The 9,762-nt window shown below is 33.4% G+C and overlaps 1 long non-coding RNA gene and 1 other non-coding gene across 2 annotated transcripts; one reads left to right on the forward strand and one right to left on the reverse strand.

The window, feature by feature from the left end:
• Positions 1-1,612: 1,612 nt before the first annotated feature.
• On the reverse strand, positions 1,613-2,531 carry LOC104230832 (uncharacterized). Its single transcript, XR_011405919.1, has 2 exons — positions 2,195-2,531; positions 1,613-2,098 (listed from the first exon to the last, which is right to left on the reverse strand). It is a non-coding gene; the product is annotated as an uncharacterized lncRNA (long non-coding RNA).
• A 7,046-nt stretch (positions 2,532-9,577) lies between these two features.
• Positions 9,578-9,651, forward strand: TRNAN-GUU (transfer RNA asparagine (anticodon GUU)). Its single transcript has one exon. It is a non-coding gene; the product is annotated as a tRNA-Asn (tRNA).
• Positions 9,652-9,762: the final 111 nt, after the last annotated feature.

Consider the following 9,762-nt stretch of genomic DNA (forward strand, 5'->3'; position numbering starts at 1 on the left):
AAGCTTTGAATTCGAATTTGGGTTTTCAAAAATCATTATTTATTTGGATTGGGTGTTGTTGCAAACAATTGAGAATATGATTTGGAGTTTATATCTCAATTTTGAGGGTGTTTCGGTGAAGATTAGACTTGATTTTGGTTGAATTTCATATTGAAACTCGAAAAAGAAGAAGAAGAAGGAGAAGACGACATGATATACATTATATTTACGAAATTGTAGTAAAATTGTAAAAAAATTGTATGTTGTTGTTTATATAAATTTTTTTATTTAACTATTGTATGAAAGTTGAACAATAATGTATAAAAATTATATTTAACTTGTATGATATTGTAGTTGTATATAACTGAGTAGAAATAATGTATAAAAATTGTAGATAAGTTGAAGATAAGTTATATAATATATAATTAGTTATATGAAATTTGTTTTTACTATGTATAGTTCAGATACAAAATATACAAAAGACATATTGTATATTTTTTGTATAAAATTTGTATTTAAGTTGTATGTTATTATAGTTGTATTTAACTGGGTGAAAATAACGTGTGAAAGTTGTAGAAAATTATAGATAAGTTATATAATACATAATTAGTTGTATAAAATTTGTTTTTTATATGTATAAATGAGATACAAAATATACAAAAGACGTATTATATAAAATTTGTATAAAAATTGTATTTAAGTGGTACGATATTGGTGGATTTCAATCGAGTCATTTTTTGCTAGGACAATCGCCAAAATAGCTTAAACATTTAAAAATAGCTTAACCATTCAGAGATCATAATACCTCATATAACATTTATTTGGAGTGTAGAAGGTATTTCATGGGTTAAGAAGCAGTAAGAAATCGGCGGGAAGCAGGAGTGAGGTCTGCTATATTGCCAAATTAGATTTGTCATATCTTCAAAACAAGATGGATAGGAGAAATATACGTCAGTTTCTTCTCTTTCACTCGCTTGACATTTAGTTCCGGTGAATACGCAGTATTGTTTGCTCATTTTCCCATTGTAAACACAAGGTCCAATGTCAAAAAGAGGAAGTAGTTGATATATCTGGAGAGAATCTGGAGAGAAGAGGGGAGAGTGAAGAGATAAAAGGAAAATGGTGTAACTAAATCCCTTGATTGAAGGCACTGATAATAGATTAGGAGCCTTTTAAGGTGGATTGCATATATTTTATAACTAAAATGTGTTTAGGTCGGGTAAATACCAATACATCAACATTTTTCGTAATAAGGTTTCAAATAGTGTATATGAATTAAAAAAATCCCTTTTTTTAGCTTGTTAAAGCATTAGTCTACTACAACTTCGACCAACAATTTGTAGATGGATTTGAAAATTAGATTTGCATTCGGAGATGAATATATTTTGGAGTTGTTTCTAGATGTTTGTGAGGTGATTTGAAATGAAAATTTTAAAAAATTATTCTTTTGGAGATTTTTAAATTTCCGAAATTCAATTTTAAGTGAAATTTAAAATTTTCATGATTGAAACACTAATTCCTAAAAGAAGTAAAATTGTTTTTATGGCCAAACGGGTCATTAAACTGTATAATAGTAGCAATTAAATCAATCCTTCAACCCAGTGTGAGAACAGCAGCCTGGTTTGGGAATAAATTTAAACCGTCAATGAAAAATGCATTACTCTTTCTTTTCTACACAACTATTACTAACATCAACAAAATTTCTTAAAGCCACTATACACACTCTTTAAGTCATAACTCATACAACAAAAAAATAATTCCAACGTGACATAGGACTAAAATCAACAATAACTAGCTCTCTCTTTGTACTATCAATCGACTACTAGCAGCTATAAATTAGAGATGGTCTAAGGTTTTAATGAACCCAACCAGTAATCTAAGGAGTGTAAAATGCAGGGCCACACTTGCATTTCCAGCCTTCTGGCTCATAGTTAGTGTACTGAACTCCCACTCGACCTGTGTTGGTTGGCACTTGTATGGCTTCACACGGCATACATCCATAGCATTTGTGCTCACAACTCGGTGGACTTGATCCTATCATTTTCTTCTCTTCTTTATTCATATCAGTATATTCCTCTGTTTCTTTCACTTGTCCTTGTCCTTCATTGCTCATGTTTCCCTTTAAAATAAAGTGCAGGAAAAAACTTGTTTAGTACATTTCAATGCATTAATCAAGAATTTAAGAGAAAACGAGTCAAAGGAGGTTAAAAGTTACCTCATTTGTACTCAGTTTGTTCTGCAAAGAGTGGAGATTTGGTGCCAAAGGCCTGCTTCTAACAGAGATTAAACAAAGTGCAAATATAATTAAGACAAAACAGAAGAATTTACTCGTCATTTTCCAGCGGCACACCAAGTGTTTGTATAAATGAGGCAGTGAAAGTCTGAAAGAGAAAGAGACAGAGGGAGCAGACAAAAACAGAGGATTAGAATAATTGGTGTTTGATTATTTGGTCCATATCATGATAGCTTTATAACAAGAAGGAAGTAAAAGAGGAGAGACTCAAAATTCTCAAACTCCCATTTCCCAAAAAGCAATCCTACCAAAGCTCCTTGGATTTTTCTAAGGCTTCTCTCTGAAATTGTATTGGTAAAAACGAAATCTTTACTTCTCAAACAAGTGATTCTACTCTGCCAAAAAAGCCTACAACTATACAACTTTTTCTTTCATATTTTATTCTTAAATTAATAGTGTAACAGTTACTAGTCTTATTTTGACAACTCAATTCACCTTATGATTAATCTTTGTTTTTTTTTTCTCATTTCTTTGTTCCTTTAGTTACACGTTGCTTCAAATCTTGAATGAAACTAGAAGTAACCTTTTTAGGTTCTGAGTAAAACCTGAATATACAGCAGCCTGTTAAATTGACAGGTAATTAACTGGAAAAATTGTGGGTGCCTAGACTGCAGAGCCTCCTATTCCCTATTCCCGCTTTTGGTCATATTCTGAAACTGGACAAGAAAGAAAATCTTTCTTTAAATTCTTTTCAGTTTTTAATTCATGAAATAAAGTACACCGTATCAATGTCTGAGGGATATAGTAAACCCCCCCCCCCCAAAAAAAATGTGTTAGTGAAAAAACAACGATAACAAATTCAATATAATCTCACAAATGGGGTCTGAGCACATACCTTATGTAGAACTGTTGTTTCCGTTAGACTGTCGACTCAAAAAAAGAATGAAAAAAGAAGTAGTAACAACATGAAGTAATAACAACAAAATAGCAAGAAAATCGAAGCGAAAGAGACAACGGGTAGTAATAAAAATTTAAAAATAAGAAAGTACAAGACTAACACTAATACTACTGACCAAAGGTGAAGCCACATTGTTCGAAGGGTGGTCAATTGCCTTTGTCGAAAAATTAAATTGTGTATATAAGTAAAATATTAGATTTTAGTGGTATATAACATATATTAAATACCCTATGTCGGAATTTTTTTTTACTTTTTCTTAAGTTTGAACACCTTTGGAGAAATTTCTGGCTCCGCCACTACTATTGACATGACATGGACGAGGAAAACTCACAACTACCCACTAAACTTCGGAGTATCATAATTCTCAACCTCTGCAACATTAACAAAAATAAAATGTATGAATAGTTAACTACTTTCATGAGCAGACGAAGCACTGTAACCAAAAAAGCTTCTATTGTTATTCAAAAAGAAGAGCTTGATTTTCTATTGGACCAAAGAAATGAACCCCTCCATTGACTTTTTAGCATTAAGCTTTAGTTTAAAAAACTATGTGAAGTAAGAGCAGCTTATAGCAGCATCAGCATTGAATAATGAATTCTCCTTTTCAAGTGAAAAGTGCAATAAATAAGGAAAGAAGAGCCAATAATTAAACAAGCTTTTTATTTGTTCTTTTAATATTTGAGGTAAAGAACTGTGAATTTAAACCTGGGAAGCAAGCACATATAAAAGGAAAGCTGATAAGTACCATTCAATGCACACTTTTTAATTTCTTTTGCTATAGTACTAGCTGATGAGTGGCAGTGAAATAGCATGTAAAGACAAAATCAGATATATTCGTAGGTATTATTTTAGTACCACGGGGTCGTTTGGTTGGAACAAGTTATCCAAAAATTAATTATCTCGAAATTAATTATTTTATCTTTTCATAATAATAAAAAAATACTATAATCCTGAGATAATTAATTCCGCGATTAATTATACTGTATTTTTCCCTAACCAAACATTGGATAAATTCTCCTTAAATTTTGTGCCGAAATTAATTATTTTTTATCTCTCGTACCAAACGAGCCCTACGTATTAGTAATTTGGTCAGTGTGTTATTGCAGGAAATGGTTATTAGCGAAAATGAGGTATTTTTGTGGGGTGAAAAGTATGCAATGAGACAAAGTCACAAAGGTTAGTTAAACAACGTTGTGTATATTTCAGAGTACTGGTTTCATTTTGGCACCCTTTTCTTTTTTTAAAATATATTTTTATTGACGTCAATCAGCGAATGATTTGATGATACACTGTGGTCTCTGTCATTCACTTCTCTATTCAAGATTTTAGGTCTTCTCATACAGTTTGATATATTGCCTTAAAATAATGCATAAAGGAGAAAAGAGGCTATCACCAAAAGACATTTCCTCTTTTGGTTTATTTTTCTTTTTAAGATTAAAACGTTTGAATCTGATCAGATGTGTATTAAGGTCTGGATACTAAATGATTAAACCTGAGTTTTTTTTACTATTTCAATGTATAAAATTTATCTTTATTTAAAAATTAATAAATATAAAATTCAAATAAAATACTAATTAATCTAATATTCTATCAATAATATATATATATATATATATATATATATATTAAACTATGGTAATTGGTGGTGATACTTGCTAATGGAGGTGCATGTGGATGTCGATTAGAGGCAGTGATTGGTGGTGGTTTTGGTTGATGGTGGTAGTTCTGGGTAGTAGCTAGTGGTGATTGGTAGCGATGACGATTATGGTTAAGGATAGTGGGTGGCGGATGACAATAGTTAATAATGGTAGGTGGTAGTGATGATTGTAGTTGTCATTGATGAATGTAATGGTGGGTGGCGGTAGTTTATAATGAAGGGCGGTGCAAGCTATGATTGTTGATGGTGATGGGGTGGTTGGTTGTGGTAGTTGAGGTGGGTAAGTATGTGATTGTGTTTGAGGATGATGGTGGTGGATGTTGATAGTGGTAGTGGTGACGGTGGCTATGGTTGAGGATGATAGCAGTGGTAGTGGTGGTGGCTATGGTTGAAGATGGTAGCAGTACTAGTAGTTGAGTATGGTGGTGGTAATAAGTGACAATGGTAGGTAGTGACAGCCGTTAATAATGAATGTGGATGCTAGCATGTTAGTAAAATTAAATCTGTGTTACAAATTTTAATCATATGTACCTATTCAGACCCATTAAGTGGTTGTGAAATAAAAAAATACACTTTATGATTAAGATCTAAATGATTAAGTTTCAGATTTTAAAATCAAATACACCTAATGTCTGAGATCTGAATGATTAAATCTATACCTCATTAAGTGCAAATAACGAGGCCTTAACTGCTAATATTTTGGTGCATCTAGTTCTATTCTTACACATGGGTCGTTTGGTAGGAGGTTTAAGAATAGTGTTGAATAAAATACGTAGACATATGATTTTTGACTCTCCCAAAGATTTTTTATATTTTAGCATGTAAATATATAGTTTAGGTCTAATATCTTTATTTCAACTTATTTTGACTCTTTTAATTTATTTCGTCACATAATGAAAATTACAAAAATATTTTAGTTTATGTTCTTTCATAAATTTAAATAAAAAAATATACAAAAATAGTACCTTATTTTTTATATAATCTTGAAAACACAAAAATAGTTTCATGTTTTAATATAATTTAGTTTAATTAATTAGGATTGGCTTTTGCATCGTGTAGTATTTTTATCTTATTTTAAAAGGAGTTAATTAAGGTGTTGGACAATAATTTTAGGAGTTTTAGAGTTCAACTTTTTACCCAATTCAGATTAGCCTATTAAGTCTAATACCTAACACCCATCAAGTTAACCCTAAGGATTCTTTTAGACTCTTCTGAGAAACAAAAAATAAATAAAAAGACCCTAAGAACCTATGAGCAATGAGCTGAAAATACATACAAAAAATACAACCTAAAAACCTAGGCCTAGAAACAAATCCGCCGGAATACACCCAAGAAGACCCCACCCCCTGTATCTCGTCTTCTTCAACCCCCCCCCCCCCCCCGCCCCCAGCGATCCTTGAGCTTCTTCTTCTTGAGACACAAAAATCTTCCGCCATTTTCCCTTTCTTCGACAACACCAAGACCCCACCCCCTGCCGGTTATCTTCTCTGTCCTCACACCACCAAACGCCCACCCCTGTAACCTAGCGCCGCTGCTCACCTCCGAACAACATATCCACGCACACACGGACAGAAACAGTGGAGGAGAATAAATATTTGGAGAGATCTTTGGTCAGGAATCGGAAAAGAAACGGGGAAACAAATGGAGTTCGACTGAGCTGAAAATTGAGTTTGCCATTCGAGTTTCGCTGCTGGTTCGGGTTCATTTGTTGCTGCTCATCTCAATTTTCCATTGTTGGATTCATTTGTAATTGATTCCAAGCAAAATTAATCAAAAGTTTCCCCTGTTCAGCCGAGGGTCGATTGCTTCAATTGTTGGTTCGAGTTCATTTCCATTTCCGGTTCCAATTCGTTTGTCGTTGTTTCATTCGCTTCCATTCAGATTTGTCGACATCAAATTTAATCGAAAGCTGTAATGTCAGGTTCAACTCCGATTCTTTCTCTTGTTTTATTTTTTGGTGTTATTAAAATATGATAAGAGCCATAATTAATTAAATTAGGAGCTGTTTGAAAGTAGGTTTGGAGGGACTCAGTTGTTAAATGGCTTAAATACAATTTTGGGTAGCACATGGATTTGTTTCAGTTATCATTCTTGTAATCACTTGGGACTTACCTCTTAATTTAAAAGTTGTTTCTTGAGTCAGGTTCTTGTTTTGATAAATTGAGCGTAAGTTACATGCCTTTGTTCTGGTAAGGTAACATGTGATATGAGCTTGGAATTAGGGGTTGGGATTCTGTTGTGTATAGACGTGAGGTTAGATTTGGATCATGTGAGCTAATGTGAAATATGCAGAAACGAGAAGTTTGAGAAATGGCTTTCTATTTTTAATCTTAATAGGCGCATCTTTGTTGGTTTAGTTTGGAAATAGTCCCATTCAGTTAGTTCTCTTTCGCATGAAAGTTGCAATGTGAGTTTTCATTTGCTACATGTTCTAAGGTTGGGGCGGAATATAAGGAATATTGACGGCTCTTTATCATACTTTAATCCACCATTTTTTATTTTTATTATTTAGCAATGACTCATTCTTAGTTAGAATGAGATTCCAACTCAGCACCTTTTGAGTGAGATTTTGAGAAGAGTTGCTCTTTGTTTGAATGCCATAGTTGTCTGATACAATTTGCTTGCATTGGCCTGTTGGAAATTGGGAATAGATTGAATCCACTAGTATTTAATTAAACTACATGCTTCAGGATTGGGTTCGGTCTAAATACATGGCAATGAAAAGTCAAAAAGAGAATGAGCATGAAATAAATTTTATTTACTTTAGTTTATTTTTATCTTTATCCTTATTCTCCTTACTTAATCGCTAGGAATATGCTTAGGCCGATCTTACTTGGGTAGGCAAGCCTTAGGATTTTTGTTAGTTTTGAGGCGAGAGGTCGTTCCCTTAATTAAATTTATTTGGAAAATGCCCCGAAGGATTTGTACATATTTTATTCCGGGAAATGGCCCGTAGTATCATGTATTTGGAAGCCATGACGAAGTTGTGGAACAATACAATACATATTAATATTTAGGATTTTACTTTATTTCTTTTATTTTTATTTTTTATTTTCTTTTATTAGGAGGGGACGACCTCGAGCATCTTTGTGTTTACTTTCCTTTTTTTTTTTTTTTGTGTTTTCTACCTTAATTGAATATTTTAAAAGCCAACTTGATCATGTACTCAACAGTACTAGTTACGGGACTTGGAGAGTGCCTAACACCTTCTCCCCGAGTCAAATGAACCCGTTTACCCGAATCTCTGGTGCGGACTTGGTTTTGGAGTCCTAAAATGATTTAAAGGAAAAATTATTTTTTTTAAAAAACGGTGACCTGGCACACCGAAACCAATGTCAGGTGGCGACTCTGAGTTATTTCCTTTTGAACACAATTTTTGTCACTTTCTAATTGAAAACCCTTTTAGAGCTTTATTTAATCTTTTTATTTATTTAAGAGGATTAGTGAAGTTTGTAAAAAAAGGGTGTGACAGAATATATTAACAATACTGAGATTATTATTGCTGGAATTGGTTATGCTGAGGTTATTTCTTATTCACTGTTTGGTTTGGGGTACTAAAGCATTGCATATTTTTTTCTAAAAAAATGAATTGTTTATAAAAATACCCTCCACATTCTTTAACATTGGACACTTTGAGGGATTTGATGGGCAATTATGTTTCTAACCATGCTTATACAAGTATTAAAAATTGCTTTGCTAATACCATGGTTTGCTATGTATTAGTTATACACAGGATAATACCAAATATAATATATAATGTATTAGTTATACATAAGGTGAAAAAAGATACCAAACAAGGGATTAGTAATGCACAAAAGCTAAAGCTTATATTATTTTTTCAAATACCTCGTACCAAAGACCCCTTACCGTAAAGGAATGTGCATTAAGCAACAAAACAATGATGGCAAGAGGACATGCTGCGTCTAGTATAAGTTTTTACGAGCTTAAATTATAAACATCAAAAAGGGCAGTCTGGTGCACTAAGCTTCTGCTATGCGCGGGGTCAGGGGTAGGGCCGGACCACAAGGGTCTATTGTACGCAGCCTTACCCTACATTTCTGCAAGAGGTTGTTTCCACGGCTAAAACCCGTGACCTCCTGGTCACATGGCAACAACTTTACCAATTATGCCAAGGCTCATTTTAAATCATATAACAATTACAACAACAACAACAATATACCCAGTAAAATTCCACAAGTGAGGTCTGAGGGTAGAATGTACGCAGACCTTACTCTTACCCCGGAAGGGTAGAGAGGCTGTTTCCGGGAGACCCTTGGCTCAACAGAAGAGACAATAAAATCATAAAAGAAACGAAAGAAGAGATCTGTAATAACAAAAGAAGCAAGAGAAGTAATAACATCATCTTAAGAGACACCAAATAAGTGAAAGGGAGTGCAATAATACAATCCTATGCAAAACAACAAAATAGTGTGAACACAACATAAACCGCTAACAGACATAAGCAAAACTCTATCATACTACCCGGTACAAAGAGGGAAAAACTATGAACTACCCCTAGCCTACAACCTTAATGCTCGACCTCCACACGTTCATATCAAGAGCCATGTCCTCGAAAATCTGAAATCACGCCATGTCTTGCCAATATAAAAAAATTTATACTGTCAAGTCACTTTTTTTATTTTTAAGATTACAAATCTCATATTTTAAGGGGACTTACTTGTAAATGCCTATTGTCTAAAAAACTTATTACCTGAATATGATGTGAATTTTTTAGTTTTTGAGGCAAAAAGCTGGAGTAGCTCAGTTGGTTAGAGCGTGTGGCTGTTAACCACAAGGTCGAAGGTTCAACCCCTTCCTCTAGCGAAAATTTTATTCATTTTCCTCTTTTTCGTCTCTTCCTCTTGCAGTAGTTATTGGGCTGGACTTATTGAAGATTCTAGGAAATAACCACAAGCAATGTGGGCCTCAGGTATA

This window comes from Nicotiana sylvestris, chromosome 3 (assembly GCF_000393655.2).
Source record: "Nicotiana sylvestris chromosome 3, ASM39365v2, whole genome shotgun sequence".
NCBI lineage: Eukaryota > Viridiplantae > Streptophyta > Magnoliopsida > Solanales > Solanaceae > Nicotiana > Nicotiana sylvestris.